Source organism: Triturus cristatus, chromosome 1_1 (genome assembly GCF_964204655.1).
Source record: "Triturus cristatus chromosome 1_1, aTriCri1.1, whole genome shotgun sequence".
Classification (NCBI taxonomy): domain Eukaryota; kingdom Metazoa; phylum Chordata; class Amphibia; order Caudata; family Salamandridae; genus Triturus; species Triturus cristatus.
In genome coordinates, this window is record NC_140579.1 from 106,927,375 (window position 1) to 106,948,099 (window position 20,725).

The window sequence follows — 20,725 nt, forward strand, 5'->3', positions numbered from 1 at the left end:
GTGCTGTTCCCTCTCCTCCTTCTCCGGTGGTGGTGGAGGACCATGTTGAGTATGAGGTCAGGGCCATCTTGGGTTCTCGTCGTACCAGGGGTAAGCTGTTCTACCTGGTGGACTGGAAGGGGTACGGTCCGGATGAGCGATCTTGGGAGCCCTTGTCCCATGTCCGCCATGCTCCCGTTCTGGTCCGTGCTTTTCATCTGAGTCACCCTCTGAGCCCTCGCCCTGCCTCCCCTGTTTGAGTTCTGGGGGTGGTGTGGAGGGGGATCTGTCTTGGGTGGGGGTACTGTCGTGTTCCGCGGCGGCGCTTGCCGTGACCCAGCAAACGCACACACAGAAGAGCCGAGTGACTCACTTCCGGGTGGAGTCTAGTCCCGGTCTAGTCTTTTTCCACCACGAGAGGTCGCAGAAGCACTTCCGGGGGAAACGCTTAAACCTCGCGTTTCCCGCCGGCTCTGTGCTTCGGATTCTCGCCTGGATTCTCCGGTGTCTTGAGCGCTGTTCCCGAGCCGAGCAGCGTCTAGAACCTCTGCCGTCGTCTACACTGAAGTGGAACCAGCTCATCTGTGTCCATCGCCGGAGCACCCCTCGAGGTAGTGAACCTCTCCCGTTCTCGGAGTCTTCTGGTTCCTTGCTTCCTTAGCGCAGGAGCGCTTAGGGAAGTCCTTGTTTCTTTGCTTCCTTTGCGCAGGAGCGCCTGGGGAAGTCCTTGTTTCTTGCTTCCTTAGCGCAGGAGCGCTTGGGGGGATTACGTACTTCCTTTGCGCAGGAGCGCTTGGGGGAGTCCTTTGTTTTTCTTTTGCTTCCTTAGCGCAGGAGCGCTTGGGGAAGTCCTTGGTTTCCTTGCTTACTTAGCGCAGGAGCGCTTGGGGAAGTCCTTGTTTCTTTACTTCCTTAGCGCAGGAGCGCTTGGGGAATTCCTTTGTTTTTCTTTCGCTACTTAGCGCAGGAGCGCTTGGGGAATTACTTACTTCCTTAGCGCAGGAGCGCATGGGGAAGTCCTTGTTTCTTTACTCCCTTGGCGCAGGAGCGCTTGGGGAGCCATTTGTTTTTCTTTGGTGACTTAGCGCAGGAGCGCTAGTGGGAGTACTTTGTCCCCTTAGCGCAGGTGCGCTTTTCTTGAGTTTCCACTACGATATCCATGTTACAAAGCCCCTAACCTGGAATCTCCTTCTTTGGAGCTGTGCTGACTCTAGGTGCCTTGATCCACAGGAGCATTGGTGAGTCCCCGAAAGAATATTCTGTGTGTGTGTTTAGGGGTTGTTTTAGTCCAGGAGTTGGGGTTCTCTACTGATCTGGTCCTTCCTGTTTTTCTTAGGGTACCGAGATCCCCACACACCTAGCCACCACATCCTTCTGGCTCCCTTCCCTGCGTCCGTCTAATCCCTGCTGGGTTTCCTACCGTCCACGAGGGTCAGGTGGGTACAGGGATGGGTGCTCTTGTCGTCTCTGCGGAATTGCTTCACAAGCAGCGGTAAGTCTTGTGGGGTACCTGACAGAATCCGAAGTCCACGATATCTATTCCACCCAGACGACATGAGTGACCCGGAGGTTACATTACAGGACATAGCAGCCATGTTGGCTGCCATGCAAGCCGATAACCTCAGTTTACGCCATGACATAACCGCCCTACAGGGCCAAATGACATCCGGGGTTACCAGTCCTTGGGGTACTACCCCTAGCCCCAGAGTCCTACAAGAAGGTCTGTTGAGGCAGCCTACGTTTACCTTTGGGGGGTCCTCTACTGCCACCATTCCGAATACCGCCATACAAGTGGTCACAGCCCATCCTGTACAACTGGCACCACCTGAACGCTTCTACGGTGACAGCACCAAGTACGGAATATTCATCCATCAATGCCACCTGCACTTCATGGCTCGAACCGCGGCTTTTCCCGACTATGCCTCCAAAGTCGCCTACATTCTGTCATACCTGGGCGGGGACGCCGCACAGTGGTCCATTGCATTGGTGGAAAATGACGACCCCATGCTCTACCACCTGCCGACGTTTAAGGAAGCTATGCAGCGTATGTTCGCCCGTCACACCTTTGTGCAAGCCGCAGACAACGAGTTGCTCAACCTAAAACAAGGCAACCAAGACTTGCTTCACTATATCACTATGTTCAGCAGGCTGGTTATTGAGGCCCGTTGGCCCGAAGATAAGAAGGTTTCAGTGTTCTATCGGGGTTTGCGTGATGACCTAAAGGATCTCATCTCACAGTTACCCAATCCGCCTGACGAAATAGGTCCCTTCATTGATTTGGTGGTGAAAATGAATTTCCGACTCCAAGAAAGGAGGTCTGAGAAAGGAAAGGGCAGTGACAACCGTTTCTTGTCCTTTGGGGACAAGGGTACCGAAAAGGCCAAAGACGAATCCACTCCCCAGGGCGAAGCTCCTGAACCCATGCAAATCGGGAGCATCAGAGGACCCTTGACTAGCCAAGAAAGAGAAAAAAGGAGGAAACAGAACCAATGCCTTTACTGTGGGAAAAGCGGACACTTTGTCAGGGAATGTCCGGTGAAACCAACTTAACCTCGGGGCAGAAGGCCGTTTGCGTTGCCCATCACCAAAGGCGACAAGATGGGAAACGAGACAACCCAGTAGACAAAGGGATCCGTCCTCTGGGTTCTTCATCTGGTTCCTCAGCGATCCCTGCTGTCTTCAATGGCAGTCACCACGTCGGGGTAGAAGTTTCCCTACAGAATCAGGCGGGCAGATCCTGGTTGGTAACCGCTATGTTGGATTCCGGAGCGACAGGCAGCTTTATTGACACCGGTTTTTCACGTGCCTTGGGCATAAAAACAGTGTCGAAAGCACAACCCGAAACAGTCAAGGCTGTCGATGGAACGGACTTGACTTCCGGCCCTATCAGACAGCAAACCGAGAACATGACTATGTCCTTTGAGAACAACCACGCCGAGTCTATCTGCTTTGACGTCATCGACGCCCCTCAATTCAAGGTTATTCTCGGATTACCATGGTTGGTGAAGCATAACCCCCGCATCGATTGGGTGTCCAGACTCATCCACCTGGATTCAGAACACTGCTGTGGAACCTGTTACGTGACTGACGACCTTAGGGGGGTCCGCTCCGTACAAGCGAGATCGCTGCCCTTACAAGGCATGGGGATGATTTCCCAAGCAGCTATACCGGAGGAATATCAGGACCTAGCGGAAGTGTTCGACAAGAAGGGGGCCAACACCCTGCCACCACATCGGTCGTTCGATTGCCGAATAGACCTGATTCCCGGCTCCACGTTGCCATGCAGCAGAATCTATTCACTCACTGAAAAGGAGAACACCCACCTACGTTCTTATTTAGATGAGTTTTTGGACAACGGTTTTATTCGTCATTCCAGGTCTCCGGTGTCCTCTCCTCTCTTTTTCGTATCGAAGAAGGAAGGTGATCTGAGGACCTGTATAGACTTTCGGGCGATGAACGCCATCACCATAAAAAACCGGTACCCGCTACCATTGATCTCCGGTCTCTTGGACCAGGTAAAAAACGCCTCGGTTTATACCAAGCTCGACCTGCGGGGTGCTTACCATCTTGTTAGAGTCCGGAAGGGTGACGAATGGAAGACTGCCTTCCGGACGAAGTTCGGTCTGTTCGAATACCAGGTCATGCCTTTCAGACTCTGTAACGCCCCCGCAGCGTTCCAGTTCTTCATCGACGAGGTGTTGAGAGACTACATAGACGTGTTCTGTATTGTCTACATAGACGACATCCTGATATACTCACAGACCATAGCAGAACACGTGCAGCACGTGCGTTCCGTCCTTCAGCGACTGGAAAAACACCGATTATACGTGAAACTGGAGAAAAGCGTTTTTCATGTCACCTCGGTTGAGTTCCTGGGGCACATCATCACTCCGGCAGGCATCCAAATGGACAACAAGAAGGTAGAAGCCATCTTATCATGGCCTCCTCCTGAATCCGTGAAGGGGATCCAAAGATTCCTAGGATTTGCTAACTACTACCGCAGGTTCATCGCAGGCTTCTCCGAGATGGTGGCGCCCATTACGTGCCTGCTGCGCAAAGGGGTGCGTTTTGGTTGGGATCAGAACGCCGACAACGCCTTCCAAGAACTTAAGAGGCGTTTCACCATAGCCCCGGTTCTGATGCATCCGGACACCGAGCAGCCCTTCATAGTGGAGGCGGATGCCTCTAAGGACGCCCTAGGGGGCGTGTTGTCCCAACGAAGCACCAACACAGAACAACTGCATCCGGTGGCCTTTTACTCCAAAAAACTCCAACCAGCTGAACGTAACTACACAGTGTCTGACAGGGAGCTCCTAGCAATCAAGACAGCGTTCGAGGAATGGCGCCACTTCCTCAAGGACGCTAAACACACGGTAACCATCTACACAGACCACAGAAACCTCCAGTTTCTACGATCAGCCCGTGCCCTCACCGCCCGACAGCTCCGATGGACCCTATTCTTCAATGAATACAACTTCGTGATCATGTTTTGACCTGGGAAAGAAAACGCCAAAGCAGACGCCCTTTCACGGCTAGATGAATCCGACGAGGAGGCCGAAAACGCCGAACCTGTTTCCATAATCTCGGAGAAGCACTTCCAGGGCGTGGTGGCATCCTCGGACTTCATGACTCAGGTGAAAAACGACACGCAGCGATCCGATCCCGGTGTCCTGGCAGAGGGACACGACGGGGTGACTTGTGTGGACGGGTTGTTGTTTCGGGGAGACCGAGTGTATCTACTTGGGGTGCCCTGTCAGCAGAAAGCAATCCGCATGTGCCACGATCATGTCCTCTCCGGCCATCCTGGCTATCATAAAACGCTTGAGCTCGTGCAAAGACAGTTTTGGTGGCCATCACTGGTGGTCGACACGAGGAACCATGTAACGAACTGTGCCGTTTGTCTGTTGGGGAAGAACAGGTCAGAACCCCCTGCTGGTCTGCTGCGTTCCATCCCTGTGCCACCGTGTCCGTGGCACACCATCTCCATGGATTTCGTGGTGGACCTCCCTCTCACCAAGACCGGGCACACCACGGTTCTCACCATAGTGGATCACCTCTCCAAGATGGCACATTTCGTACCCTTGTCGAAAGTACCCACTGCTGCGGAATTGGCCTTGATCTTTGTGCACGAAGTGGTTCGCCTCCATGGCATTCCGTCAGTGGTCATAACCGACCGGGGTTCGCAGTTCGTGTCCCGCTTCTGGAAGGAGGTGTGCAGGATCCTCGAGATGGACGTGCGCCTGTCCTCAGCGTACCACCCCCAGACCGACGGTCAGGCTGAAAGAACAAACCACACCATGGAGCAGTACCTCCGTTGTTTGCTGCTTATGGTTGAGAAGGAATGGTCCGAGGTGCTGTGGATGGCGGAGTACGCGTACAACAACAGCAAGCATTCGGCCATCGGTATGTCCCCCTTCTTTTGTCTCCACGGCCGTCACCCTCGCACCACCGCCTGGGAAGTGCCCCAGGACAGTCGGTTACCACGGTCCGTTCATACCATGAGTCCCTGCGCAGCCTCTGGCAATGAGCGCGGTTCGAGTTGGCCAAAGCAAAGGACACCTACAAGGCGCATGCTGACGCTCATAGACAGAAGGAGCCCGATTACCGCTTGGGTGACAGGGTGTGGCTTTCCATTCGGCACCTTAACGTGCATGGCCCCAAGAAACTGTTACCCCGTTTCGTGGGCCCCTTTGTCATTGAAAAGGTGATCAACCCTGTGGCTATGAAGCTCTCGCTTCCTCCGCACATGAAGATCCACCCTGTCTTCCATGTCTCCCTGCTGCGGAGGGTTCCTTCTGGTGGTGCTGTTCCCTCTCCTCCTTCTCCGGTGGTGGTGGAGGACCATGTTGAGTATGAGGTCAGGGCCATCTTGGGTTCTCGTCGTACCAGGGGTAAGCTGTTCTACCTGGTGGACTGGAAGGGGTACGGTCCGGATGAGCGATCTTGGGAGCCCTTGTCCCATGTCCGCCATGCTCCCGTTCTGGTCCGTGCTTTACATCTGAGTCACCCTCTGAGCCCTCGCCCTGCCTCCCCTGTTTGAGTTCTGGGGGTGGTGTGGAGGGAGATCTGTCTTGGGTGGGGGTACTGTCGTGTTCCACGGCGGCGCTTGCCGTGACCCAGCAAACGCACACACAGAAGAGCCGGGTGACTCACTTCCGGGTGGAGTCTAGTCCCGGTCTAGTCTTTTTCCACCACGAGAGGTCGCAGAAGCACTTCCGGGGGAAACGCTTAAACCTCGCGTTTCCCGCCGGCTCTGTGCTTCGGATTCTCGCCTGGATTCTCCGGTGTCTTGAGCGCTGTTCCCGAGCCGAGCAGCGTCTAGAACCCCTGCCGTCGTCCACACTGAAGTGGAACCAGCTCATCTGTGTCCATCGCCGGAGCACCCCTCGAGGTAGTGAACCTCTCCCGTTCTCGGAGTCTTCTGGTTCCTTGCTTCCTTAGCGCAGGAGCGCTTAGGGAAGTCCTTGTTTCTTTGCTTCCTTTGCGCAGGAGCGCTTGGGGAAGTCCTTGTTTCTTGCTTCCTTAGCGCAGAGGCGCTTGGGGGGATTACGTACTTCCTTTGCGCAGGAGCGCTAGGGGGAGTCCTTTGTTTTTCTTTTGCTTCCTTAGCGCAGGAGCGCTTGGGGAAGTCCTTGGTTTCCTTGCTTACTTAGCACAGGAGCGCTTGGGGAAGTCCTTGTTTCTTTACTTCCTTAGTGCAGGAGCGCTTGGGGAATTCCTTTGTTTTTCTTTGGCTACTTAGCGCAGGAGCGCTTGGGGAATTACTTACTTCCTTAGCGCAGGAGCGCATGGGGAAGTCCTTGTTTCTTTACTCCCTTGGCGCAGGAGCGCTTGGGGAGCCATTTGTTTTTCTTTGGTGACTTAGCGCAGGAGCGCTAGTGGGAGTACTTTGTCCCCTTAGTGCAGGTGCGCTTTTCTTGAGTTTCCACTACGATATCCATGTTCCAAAGCCCCTAACCTGCAATCTCCTTCTTTGGAGCTGCACTGACTCTAGGTGCCTTGATCCACAGGAGCATTGGTGAGTCCCCGAAAGAATATTCTGTGTGTGTGTTTAGGGGTTGTTTTAGTCCAGGAGTTGGGGTTCTCTACTGATCTGGTCCTTCCTGTTTTTCTTAGGGTACCGAGATCCCCACACACCTAGCCACCACGTCCTTCTGGCTCCCTTCCCTGCGTCCGTCTCATCCCTGCTGGGTTTCCTACCGTCCACGAGGGTCAGGTGGGTACAGGGACGGGTGCTCTTGTCGTCTCTGCGGAATTGCTTCACAAGCAGCGGTAAGTCTTGTGGGGTACCTGACAGTCATCCAGCTGCATAGTCATATGTACCCCTCTCTCTTAGATAAGCTGCCACCAGTCTCAACAGCTTGGTGAAACACCAAGGAACAAAGGCTAATCCAAATGTGAGGCATGCTAACTAATAGAGGACTCATGTGCAACTGAACTGGAGAAACATCTGACTTTCTTTCGCCATCAGAACCATGGAATAAGCATCTTTGAGTCTTGCTCTAGCAGCCAATCTCCCTCCTGCAGAATATTTCTTAATAGATGGATGCCCTCCATCTTGAAATGCATGCATTCCACAAACCAATTGACAACCGAAAAATGCATCAATGGGCACCAACCATTTTCCTACTGTTTCATTATAAAATGTTTTCACAAACATTCTCAATCCTTTTGGACTCTTTTGATGGCGCCCCTCCTCAGCAGCCACTGAACTGCTGCATCCACCAACATTATCTGAACCTTCGCAGAAACACTCCCTTTTGATTACTGCTCTCGATACTGCAGTTCTCGGAACTTCACTACCTAACTTTTTTGTTACCATATGAAGACCATTTTTTTAACGAAAGAGGAAGGTGCACCAGTAAGAAGTCCAAATATGATAGGAAGTCCTTAAAGTTTCTTTAATTCTTGTATGTATTCTTAAAAACAGACATCAGCCAACGCGTTTCGTTCTAAGAGGCAAGAACTTCTTCAGGGCTCTACTTTGACGATGTGGGATACCTGCGATTATCAATCTGGTTCCGCACGATCAATAGATCAGATATTATCACACGGTTCAGTATAGAATTCAACGATGTGAATTCAAACAAGTAATAAAGATGTCTTTCACAGCACTAAATCATTTGGAAGTTCAATGGAAAGATATAAATAAGACCGTCGGTATGGGATACAAATATATCCTTCTAGTCAAGACGCCAAGTGGCATTTATCTTTGTAGTATGTGAACATTCCAACGCGCTTTTCCAAATACGAAAAGCGGAAAGAGAGTAACGGGGTCAGACAGCTGTCTGACCCCGTTACTCTCTTTCCGCTTTTCGTATTTGGAAAAGCGCGTTGGAATGTTCACATACTACAAAGATAAATGCCACTTGGCGTCTTGACTAGAAGGATATATTTGTATCCCATACCGACGGTCTTATTTATATCTTTCCATTGAACTTCCAAATGATTTAGTGCTGTGAAAGACATCTTTATTACTTGTTTGAATTCACATCGTTGAATTCTATACTGAACCGTGTGATAATATCTGATCTATTGATCGTGCGGAACCAGATTGATAATCGCAGGTATCCCACATCGTCAAAGTAGAGCCCTGAAGAAGTTCTTGCCTCTTAGAACGAAACGCGTTGGCTGATGTCTGTTTTTAAGAATACATACAAGAATTAAAGAAACTTTAAGGACTTCCTATCATATTTGGACTTCTTACTGGTGCACCTTCCTCTTTCGTTAAACAAGTTTTTCCATCTGTTAATCAGTGAAGTCCTTCTGCGGCGGACTTTTGGAAGAATTGTGCACAGGATTTGCAATTTTTGTATACACTAAGATTGAGGTGCAGAACCAGTGGTCAGCCGTGGTGGTGCTTTGTGTTAAATATGAAGACCATTGATCCTTCGTCAAACTGATCTATTTTTACCATATGCTGGATTTACATTTACCAAAAACTGTTCAGACAGCCCCACAATATGAGGAAAAATACAAACAAAATCCTCATACTTACCTTGGTTTCCTTGCAACGTCTACAGCATCTGGAAGGGCGACTTCCACCTGATCATTTCCATTGTGGAAGAGGCACTGGCGTCTCAAGCAGCCTGAGAGCTGTCCATGCGCCTCCAAGAGGGGCGGGCTCCCATTCCCAGCACAATGAACCCGGCAGAGCCCAACATTTGTAATCCCAAGGTGAAGTCATCCTGCGATTTGGCTGGTTGTGACAGCTTTAGCCTTGGGGTTGGCTAAGAGAGCTCTTGTTGCTCATTGGCAGTTGGACTTCCGAGACTGTTCCAAGACTTAGGATTGACTTGAGGAACACTTCCTATGTTGTTCCGTAGAGCGAACAACGTTCCTGGCAAATGCTTGACTATTGCAAGTCCCTATCAGTATCTACCTCCCGTCACTGGGCGTGCTCTGAACTATACCGACTCAACTCCGCTGCTGCTTCCGTGGAGCCATACATCGGCAAGAGTCTCACCTCAGTGTTGGCCAGCCAAGCAATTAGCATTTAGTTCCCTTTAAAGGGTTGGATCCGTTCAGTGTCACTAGCAACGATCTACTACAAATTCGTTGTGCCAGGGCATAGGAGAGAGTAGCTTTCCATTAAAGGATGCAGACAGCTTTGGGGAGAGCCGAGCCACTTTATGCTGCCAGCGTTAGGCAGAGTTTTTTGTCAAATTCTGCACTCGAAGCGGAGCGCAAAGTGGCAAAAGTCTGTGAACTCTGCCGGCGGGGCAACATTTGCCACACACCCCTAATTTAAATCCCAGATACTCCACTTCAACGAATTGTGTGATCCTATGTAAACTTCTTCAGTTCTCTGTGCCTCATATTGATGTAAAGTCAAATCTGAACCCTACCTAGACGAAATTCACTCCAGGGGGTGCACTGTATAAACATCTCACTTAAACATGGTTTAATTGACAATCGTTTTACTCCACAAACAAAAGCATTAACCATATAAACAGCACACATGGCGGACTGACATCTCTTGGTTTAGGTAAGACGGTTTTGTCAGGGCATTGGAGAAGAAATGCTGTTGTTATATAATACCTTTGCCACAATCTAATGTACTAAAGTGAAACAAATGCGGTCAAGAAATCACCAATTTTTAGTTTCAGGATTTGTGATTTGAAATTCAGCCGGTAGCACGTGCACAGGTACCAGAGGCAGTTTCGTTAGTCTCGCGAGGTGTAGGGCGAGATCACGGAGAAGAAAGATACAAGAGTAAAGGGATCATGTGCGCGCTATTTAAAACTTTATAAATAAATAAATATAACGAGAGGTTAGTTGACCTTCGATGAATGGTGAAGAGGACCTCGTCCTTAAAGACCTGCGGAGTGCAATAAGTACGACCGATAGTGTGTACCACTAGCATGACACCTCTTAATTCTAGATTTTAAAAAGACAGCATAGAGGAGCGTTTGGCACTCGGAGCCAGGCCCCGGGCCCGGCCCCCCGCATGAATTTGCTGGCTTCCTACTGCTAGTTAGTGCGTGCCCAGCCTAAGTCGGGTGCCATTTCCGCACAAGGAGACCCCAGTGCTTCAAATGCAGCGCCTGGCCTGGGTGCACAGACTTCACATCTTTACAGATCTCATACCTCCGGGGGCATCAGTGCTGCTTTAACACACACACACAATCGAGCTTTACTGGTAGTAGTTCTGCTTTGCAGGATATGCGGAAGCTTTCTAGCTTTTTAAGTGACATATGTTGATACAGGCTTTATATCCGGGCAGGCACCTCCTTTAGAGCGTCCAGGATGCTAAGGCCGCTGTAAAAGACCGCCATTGAAACTTGTGGTGTTTCTGATTTACTCTCATAGACACACTTTGTGGAATCTTCCATGCACTGTTGACCATACGCTGCAAACCCAACTCGAGAGGTTTTCCTGAAGTACTTGTGATTTTGTATATACACACTTTAAAGTTTAGTGCGTCTTCGATCGATGGTCCAGGTTGCACTGCTGCTTACAGACTTTAGCCTCCATCACTCTAGGCAGCCGCGGATACTTTGGACTTTGAGAGGCCTGGTTAATGATTACTCCAAGCCCAAGCCGTCTCAGTACAGGAGCCGCAGCATGGCGGAGCAGGCCTTCTACCCGGCGGTGGCTCTCTACTACTTCTTCAAGGTGTCCCGGGGATGCCAGGACGATGAGCTGATCCTGGACTCCAGGGCATCGCTGAATGTGGCCTGCCTCTTTGTGGTGGTCCAGCCGCTCTGCCTCCTCATTGGCGGCTACACGGGCATGCTGGTCTACTTGAGCTCAGCCCTGGTGTCACACAGCCTGATTCCCAGGAAGGATAAAGATCAGGCTAGTGCAGGCCCGATGAAGGACAAGACGGAGAAGAAGCAGGTGAAGGGCAAGAAGAAGAGTGGCACCAAAGAGGACTGATGTGACCATAGACTGAGGTAAGGCTGGAGCGGAACAGGGGTGAACAGTCCCATTGAACCTGCTTGCACCAGGAAGCTTTTTAGCTTCAGGGGTGGGACAGAGCGCCTTCTCCTTCACTCCGAGTCATTTCTTTTTCTTATCTCTCTTTCAGCCTTCCCTCTGCCTGGCGCACACTTCTTACTATATCGGTAACTTCCTGTCTTTAGAGAACAAGACCCCTCTTGCAACTCCCTCTGCCAGTAGGGCAGCGCCCACGCTGCGGGTGAGCCCTCATGCATTTTAAAATGTCTCATCTTTACAGCGCCATTCTTAAACATCCTTTATGGAAATGTCTCATCTTCGGCCAAGCTTCCATCCCTGGGATAAGCGATCATCTCTCACTCGTCTTGTTGAGTCGCATAACTTCTGTCCCTATCGGACACTCTTTTCACTTTTCAATGAAGTCCCCATCTGCTCCTTCTCTAGAGGAGCCTTGTTGAATCCTCTTTGTGGTCAGTTTTCATCTGTCCCTCCCTGAAGTCTACTTTCAGGGAATTCTGATTCTGTCCTGCTCTAGGGAATCATTGTATTGTACTGTTTTGTAATGGCATTCTTATAGCACTTACTACCCCTTACTATGCGTGGAAGCGCTTTAAAGCGAGTAGCATGTCACTTTGGAACCCAAGGTTAGTGGTTAATTCTGTGGTGATGGTTGGTTGTCTATTGAGATTAGTATAAATAAATAACTACATAAAATACGATTCTGCTAGAGAGGGGCAGATACCGGCTTCCCTGGAGGTAGACGGGGCGGGGCAGGTACAAACTCTCATGGAGATCACATGTATGTACTCCAGTTTTTATTTGCAGTAAATTAAATTGCTAGGAGTCAATATGGTCATTAGTGAAGACTATGCGAGTTCTTGGAAATGATTGGTGGGATGCACAGATAGGCTCGAGATTAGTTAGTATTGAGTTGCATGTATATTGCATGATCGCAGCAACTCAATTATTTTCTTTTGGGTCTGGCCCACAAGGTCCAGGCAGGGTGCCCCTACACTGGCCTCCTTATTCTTATTTCTTTTTTAATTTTCAGGAGACAGAGACCAAGTCCCTATGTCCTGTAATGTCAGGCAATACATTTCTCTTTATGTTGCAGCCAGCCAATCAGAGTGCAAGCTCCTGGGAGCAAGGCAGCTGATGGGCAAAAAAAAGAGCCCCCTCAGCCAACCAGATCTCCCTATTATTCGAAGTTGTGTGTCCTCAGGACTCCCTGGGACCCAGCCATCCAGATATTTATACATTTTGAACCTTCATTTCTTTTTTTTATAAACCTGTTGAATGGATTCACACAAAAGGGCAAAAAGCACGCTTTCTGTGTAAAGAGCTAGCCTTCGGCCACATTTGTTGCAATTCTGTTCAGCCATTTTGAATGTAGCGCTATGGAAATTGTATGGAGAAATTGCATTCTGGGACCCCTACCTTTTTCTCATCATTCTGCTTAAAAACTGTTTCATAACCTCTCTTCGGAGTCTAATAAATCCGAGACAATAAATGGCTCTTCAGCTATTCCACTACAAAAGTCTTACTTTTTTCTAAAAAATGTGGGGAAAATGTTTCCTAAAGGTCTTTAAATGCCGAACTGTATAGACGAAACGGCATTCCAAGCTTCATAATCTTCAAGAGTAATGGCTTGATTCCAATATAACAAAAAACTCCCATTCAGATATAGCATACATTACTTCTTAGAACAAAGTACATCTTGACTGAACACTAGTGAGCATTAATGTACACTACTACAGTTACAGCAATGTCTGTCCTTTTTTTTCATATGTATTATTTTTATTGAATTTTACAAAAATGTTAATTTGCAAAAGGAACATTGACTGCAGGAAAGCTAAAAGTATTTACATTGCTATGTGTAGTACAATATCGAAAAATAATGGCCTCCTGGGACTACTTTGCAGAGTACTTTAAACTCCCCTTCCCTTCCCCACCACAACAAACATATCGAAATGAAAAAAACATAGGAGAAAAAAAACATAAAATCCACCTATGGAGAAGTAAGGCAAAGCACCGAGTACCAAATTATGCATTCATTCCAATTTGGCAACCCCGCCCCCACCGTTAAATAGCCTAACCAATACCTACTCGGTGAATTAATTCAAAGTTTGTGTTATTGACAAAAATGAAATGGTTAGGAGTCCTTGCGAGAGATAGGACAGACATCGGCTCCATGTACTTTATGTTATGTTATCAAATATTTATAAAGCGCACGGCTACTCCCAGGAGTGTCCCGGCGCTGAGCAAACAGAGACACCATAACATCAGACAATGCATTCCACTACGCCAAAGCTCATAGCTGAAAGAGCATATTTTTAGACTCCTCCTAAAGGTAAGTAGATCCGGAATCTGTCTGAGAGAAAAGGGCAGACTGTTCCATAGCCGGGAGGCCACTGCCTGGAAAGTTCTACTACCTACCTGGGAGAGCAAGACCTTCGGGGCTGAGATCAGAAGCTGAGAGGAAGATCTCAGGGTGCGCTGCAAGATGTAAGGTTGAAATCTTTCCCTAAGGTGGGGAGCTCCAATCTTGTGAAATGCTTTAAAAACCAGGACCAAGGCTTTAAAACATATTCTTTTCCACACCGGAAGCCAGTGAAGCGAGGACAGAAGCTGGGTAGAATGAGTCCAAGGCCCTGACAGAAAAATGGCCCTCGCTGCCATATTCTGGATCACCTGCATACGGCCCAGGAGATACTCAGGAAGGCCCATATACAGGGAATTAACATAGTCCAATCTGGACACCACCAGGGCCTGGACCACTGTTTTCTTGTAGGGAACTGAGAGCAGAGGGAGAAAGTTCTGCAGCATTCTCAGCATCCCGAAACAAACCCCCACCACCGCTTGGACTTGGGGATTCTTCAAGAGGACTGCATCCAATTTGACCCCTAAATTTTTCACAATGGTGACAGAGGACGAGGGGAAGGGGGGGGGGCATGTCCTGAGGCCACCAAGAATGCCAAGCTTCAGACTGTCGTGGACCAAAGAAAATGATCTGACTTCTCAGAGTTACACTTAAGTTGGTTGCGTCTCAACCAAGAGAAGACTTCAGAGAGGCAAGTATTGATTAAGTTGCCGTTGAATTCAACGTCCTTCTCGCACCTAAACAACAGCTGAGTGTCATCAGCATATGACACTATTTTAGCTCCATATTTCTCAGCGAGAAAGGCGTGGGGGGGCCATATACGGCGTGGGAGGCCATATACGAAATAAATGAAGTTGGGCTCAGTATTGAGCCCTGTGGGATCCCCACATTCATGGGTGGAATCACGGCTGCAAACGGAGGAGACCAAATTGTTTGGGAGCGGTTGGCAAGGAAAGATGTGAACCATCGCAACACCGTGCCACCAATACCGCTCTCCCTAAGTCTTTGCAGTAGTCTATTATGGGGCACGGTATCGAAGGCCGCGGAGAGGTCCAGTAATACCAAAACCGCATTACCTCCTCTATCCAGCGTAGCTCTGATTGTCTCCGCAACTTCTAACAGGGCTGTTTCGGTGCTAAAATTAGCTCTGAAACCCAACTGGCTAGAGTGCAACAAATGATTAGTCTCCACATAATCCGTTGTAACTTCATTGACATACTTCTCCAAAACCTTGGAGAAAAAAGGCAGAAGTGATATGGGCCTATAGTTACTGGCGACCTCGGAATCAGCTGTAGGTTTTTTAAGCAGTGGGAGAATCTTAACATGTTTCCACGTTAGTGGCACAAGCCCCTCCCGCAAGCCGGCGTTCAAGGTCGGGTTCACTACAGGGTTGATCACTTCTGCTATTCAGGAGAGCACTTTAGCTGGACATGGGTCAGATGGCGAGCCGGATTTCAGAGCTTTCACAAGTGCTAGAGACCGCTACAAAGTGATCACAGGGAACGCCGTAAAGGAGGCATCAGTGCGGGGACACACATCAACGGGGGGTCCATCAGCAACCTCCGGGTCTATCGGCTGAGCTACAAAGGAGTCCTGAATGTTTTTAATTTTTTCGTAGAAAAAACAAGCCATGCGGCTGGTCCAGTTGCGAGTGGGAGAGAATGGAAGAGTAATTGACGTAGGGGAAGAGAAACTTTTTAAATGTTAAAAAGTGCTTTGCTTTTGTTGTCCGCCAGATCAATTTTTGTTGCGAGAAAAAGTTTCTTTCCCTCGCATACTTTCCTATATCAATCAATCAAGCAATCAAAGCATTTGTATAGCGCGCTACTCACCCGTAGGGTCTCACGGCGCTGGGGGAGGGGGTCCGCTACTGCTCGAACAGCCAGGTCTTGAGTTGCTTCCTGAAGGAGAGGTGGTCTTGGGTCAGGCGGAGGTGGATGGGGAGGGAGTTCCACGTCTTGGCAGCCAGGTAGGAGAAGGATCTTCCTCCCGTTGTGACTCTTCGGATGCGGGGAACGGCGGCGAGGGCGTGGCTGGTCGATCGTAGCTGGCTGGTGGGTGTGTAGAAGGTCAGACGGTCGTTGAGGTATCTTGGGCCTTGGTTGTGGAGCGCTTTGTGTGCGTGGGTGAGGAGTCGGAACGTGATTCTCTTGCTGACGAGGAGCCAGTGCAGGTTTCTCAGGTGTTCGGAGATGTGGCTGTGTCGGGGGATATCCAGGATGAGGCGTGCTGAGGCGTTCTCGATGCGCTGGAGTCTCTTCTGGAGTTTGGCTGTCGTTCCGGCGTAGAGGGTGTTGCCGTAGTCCAGTCGGCTGGTGACGAGGGCCTGGGTGACCGTCTTCCTGGTTTCGGTGGGGATCCACCGGAAGATCTTACGTAGCATGCGGAGGATGTTGAAGCATGACGAGGAGACGGCATTGACTTGTCTGGTCATGGAGAGGGAGGAGTCCAGGATGAAGCCCAGGTTGCGTGCGTGGTCTGTGGGCTTGGGTGCGCTGCCCAGGGCAGGGGGCCACCAGGAGTCGTCCCAGGCGGAGGGTGAGGATCCCAGGATGAGGACTTCCGTCTTATCTGAGTTCAGTTTCAGGCGGCTGTTCATCATCCACTCGGCTACGTCTTTCATCCCTTCGTGTAGGTTAGTTCTGGCGGTGGCGGGGTCGTTGGTGAGGGAGAGGATCAGCTGGGTGTCGTCGACGTAGGAGATGATGTTGAGGTTGTGTTGGCGTGTGATGGTCGCAAGGGGGCTCATGTAGATGTTGAACAGCGTGGGGCTGAGGGATGACCCTTGGGGTACGCCGCAGATGACTTCGGTGGCCTCGGATCTGAACGGAGGGAGGCGGACTCTCTGGGTTCTTCCGGCGAGGAAGGAGATGATCCACTCCAGTGCCTTCTCTTGGATTCCGATGTTGCTGAGGCGTTGTACTAGGGTGCGGTGGCAGACCGTGTCGAATGCCGCGGAGAGGTCCAGGAGGATGAGGGCCGCTGTTTCTCCGTTGTCGAGCAGGGATCTGATGTCGTTGGTGGCTGCGATGAGGGCGGTCTCGGTGCTGTGGTTGGCCCGGAAGCCAGACTGTGAGTGGTCGAGGGATCCATTCGTCTCAAGGAAGGCGGCCAGCTGTCTGTTGACGGTCTTCTCGATGACTTTGGCAGGAAAAGGAAGGAGCGAGATGGGCCGGTAGTTTTTGAGTTCGGTGGGGTCCGCTGATGGTTTCTTCAGTAGGGCGCTGAGTTCGGCGTGCTTCCAGCTCTCGGGGAAGGTGGCGGTGTTGAAGGAGGCGTTGATGATGTCCCGCAGGTGGCGTGCGATGATGGCGTCGGCCTTGTTGAAGACGTGGTGAGGGCAGGGGTCGGCTGGTGATCCGGAGTGGATGGAGTTCATCGTGCGGATGGTGTCTTCGGTGTTGACCGGGGTCCAGGCTCGGATGGTGGTGGTAGGGGGTGTTGGTGCGGTCGTAGGGGGTGTTGGCTGTATGCTGAAACTGTTGTGTATGTCTGCGATCTTGCTGTGGAAGAACGAGGCGAGTGAGTTGCAGAGGTCTTGCGAGGGGGTGATGTCGTTGTCTTCGGCGCTGGGGTTCGAGAGCTCTTTGACGAAGTTGAAGAGTTCCTTGCAGTTGTGGGCGTTGTTGTCTAGTCGTTCCTTGAATGCGGTTTTCTTGGTGGTGTGTATCAGCTGGTGGTGTTTGAGTGGCGAGCTTGAGGGTAGTCATGTTGTCTGTAGTAGGGTCTCTGCGCCAGGCTCTCTCGAGGGCTCGGCAGTTCTACTTGGAGCTCTTGAGTTCGTCGGTAAACCAGGACGCTTTCTTGGTGCCGGGTCCGGCGGGGGGGGGGGTCTTCAGTGGGGCGAGGTCGTCTGCACAGTTGCTGATCCACCTCGTGAGGTTGTTGGCGGCTTGGTCGGGGTTCGTTGAGCTGGCTGGAGGGTTCTGGTTCAGGGATGTGGCGAGCTGGTCGGCTGTGATCTTGTTCCAGCTTCTACGGGGGACCTGTTGTGGGCAGTGGTGGATCGTGGTCCTTCTGAAGCTGAAGTGGACGCAGCTGTGATCCGTCCAGTGGAGTCCGGTAGCGTGGCTGAAGGAGACGTCCTTGCTGGAGGAGAAGACGGGGTCAAGCGTGTGGCCGGCGTAGTGGGTGGGGGTGGTCCCCAGTTGCTTGAGTCCGAGGTTGGCGAGGTTGTCCATCAGGGTGGTGGTGTTGCGGTCATTTTTGTTCTCCAGGTGGAAGTTGAGGTCCCCGAGGAGGATGTAGTCAACGGAGGGGAGGGCGTGCGGGCTGATGAAATCGGCGATGTCTTCGCTGAATTGTGTGCGTGGTCCCGGGGGTCTGTAGATGAGGGTGCCTCTGAGGGTGGTCTTGTGGTCGGTGTGTATCTGGAAGTGCACGTGTTCTGCCGCTGTGAGGGTGTTGTCGGAGTTGGTCGTGATGCGGATGGTGTTCTTGTGGACGATGGCGATGCCTCCTCCTGTCTGGTTGACTCGGTCCTTCCGGGTGATCTTGTATTCGTCTGGGATAGCGATGGCGATGTCGGGCGCTGAGGAGGCGTTCATCCATGTTTCCGTGAGGAAGGCGACGTCTGGAGATGTGGTGTCGAGGAGGTTCCAGAGTTCCACGGCGTGTCGGTGGATGGAGCGGGTGTTGAGCAGGATGCACTTCAGGTGGTTGCTGCTGGTGCTCGTCTTGGCGGACGCGGTGCAGGTCCGGATGCAGGAGAACTTGCAGGATTGGCAGGTGAAGGGTCCGTGGGTGCGTCCTGGGGTGGCTCGGTGGCAGCCGGGGGTCCGGCCGGTGTTGAGTGCGTTGAGGATGGCTGCGTCGTAAGTCCGGCGGGTGGGATGGCATCTGCGGGGACCAGGGGTCCTGGCGCTGGGCGCGGTCCAGGCGCGGACGGGCGCAGACGGGCTTGCCTTTGGCGCACAATCGGCGCGCCCGCTGCGCGTGAATGCTGCGCGTACGCGTGGACTCCGCCATAAATGGCGTAGGGGGGGCTGAGTGGGAGGGAGGAGCAGCTGGGAGGCGGGAGCGGGGTGGCGCAGGGAGGGGAGGGGATCGGGTAGAGAAGGCAAGAGGGGTCGCGGGGCTGCAGGGGAGCAGCGGCAGGGAGCGGGGAGGGCGGGAAGACTGCGAAAGGTGGCGAAGCGGCAAGCACAGGTAGCGGGCAGAGAAGGGCGAGAAGACGGCGAAGGTGAACAAGAGCGGGAACTAGGGAAGCGGCAGGCACAGGTAGCGGGCAGAGAAGGGCGAGGAGACGGCGAAGGTGAACAGGAGCAGGAACCAGAGGAGCAGCAAGCACAGGTAGTGGACAGAAACGGCAGGCAGGGACACCGGGCATCCTCAAGGAGAGCTGCGCGGCGAGTGGAGCGACCGTCACCGACCCGAGTCAGGTCAGGTCACAGCTCCCCGTCGCGCTATCAATCCTTAAGTATCCGGGGGGGGGGAGGAGCAGCTGGGAGGCGGGAGCGGGGTGGCGCGGGGAGGGGAGGGGATCCGGTAGAGAAGGCAAGAGGGGGGGCGGGGCCGCAGGGGAGCAGCGGCAGGGAGCGGGGAGGGTGGGAAGACGGCAAAAGGTGGCGAAGCGGCAAGCACAGGTAGCGGGCAGAGAAGGGCAAGAAGACAGCGAAGGTGAACAAGAGCGGGAACTAGGGAAGCGGCAGGCACAGGTAGCGGGCAGAGAAGGGCGAGGAGACGGCGAAGGTGAACAGGAGCAGGAACCAGAGGAGCAGCAAGCACAGGTAGCGGACAGAACGGCAGGCAGGGACACCGGGCACCCTCAAGGAGAGCTGCGCGGCGGGTGGAGCGACCGTCATCGACCAGAGTCAGGTCAGGTCTATAATGATCTTTCAGCGCTAATTTGTAGATATATGTATCAGTGGGTCTATAATTTCTCCGCCACTCTCTTTCCAGATGTTTACACGCCCTTTTACTATCCCTTAGGGCTTTCGTGAACTAAGGGGCAAAATCTCGGGTGGGTTTAGCAACCCTCAAAGAAGCGGGGGCACATTCCAAAGCCTGGAGTTGTAGCCAGCTTTCTAGGGACTTCACATCCTGTTCTAGGTTTCCGCTTAAGGGGATCGGGAGGCGACTCATTGCGCACTGTATTGCCTCGGGCGTGATCAAATGAAAGGGCCTGAAATTATAGCTGACACTGGTGTTGCCCAGCGATCGGGACCTTACGGGCTCTCTAAGGATTTTCAAACCGACCAAATAATGGTCAGACCAGGTTAGAGCGAGAGGGAAGTCAATTTGAATCTGTTTGGATGAAAAGACCTGATCCAATGTGTGTTCTTTGTCATGTGTGGGAACACAAACGTACGGAGTCAGGTTGAAAATATCGAGGGATTCACGTAACCTCACGGAGTTATGATCCGATGGCTTATCCATGTGGTTATTAAAATCACCTAGGACCAGAATGTGACCGTATTTGGCCGCTATAGGAGATATAGCGTGGCTGATGGACTCCAAACAATTTCCCGCTGGTCCCGGAGGGAGGTAGATAACTACTCCCGCAATAGATTGATGGGCCGAGATAGTCAGGAGAAAACCCAAACTCTCGGCCCCCTCTATCTCCGTGTTTGGTAAAGGCACACAACGAAGGGAACTCCTGAATATTAAGGCCAAACCTCTGCCTCTCCCCATAGGGCGATCTTTCCTCATAATCTGGTAATCCTGGGGTAACGCGTTCGCGATAGTGGGGTTGGAGGCATCAGTTAGCCATATCTCTGTAAGGAACAATATATCAGGTGAGGAGTCAGCTAACAGATCATAGATTTCAAGTTCATGTTTTTTTATAGAGCGAGCGTTCAGTAAGAAAGCCCTCAAGGAGTTGCCTGTTTTATCCGGTAGAGTATTAAGTGAACTAGTATCAGAATTTGCAGTGCGATCCCCGTGGAGGGGGCAAGCTACCCAGTCGCAGTTTTTACACCCCAGGGTGACATTATTCCCCTTGCATGTCAAGGTGAGGTCTAC

At 51.6% G+C, this 20,725-nt stretch overlaps 1 long non-coding RNA gene across 1 annotated transcript in view; it reads left to right on the forward strand.

The window, feature by feature from the left end:
- The first annotated feature begins 11,025 nt into the window (after positions 1 to 11,025).
- LOC146869666 (uncharacterized) overlaps positions 11,026 to 20,725 on the forward strand; it is a 42,306-nt gene continuing 32,606 nt past the window's right edge. The window contains exon 1 of the long non-coding RNA XR_014962864.1: positions 11,026 to 11,378. This is a non-coding gene — a long non-coding RNA (uncharacterized LOC146869666). The remainder of the gene's footprint in view (positions 11,379 to 20,725) is intronic.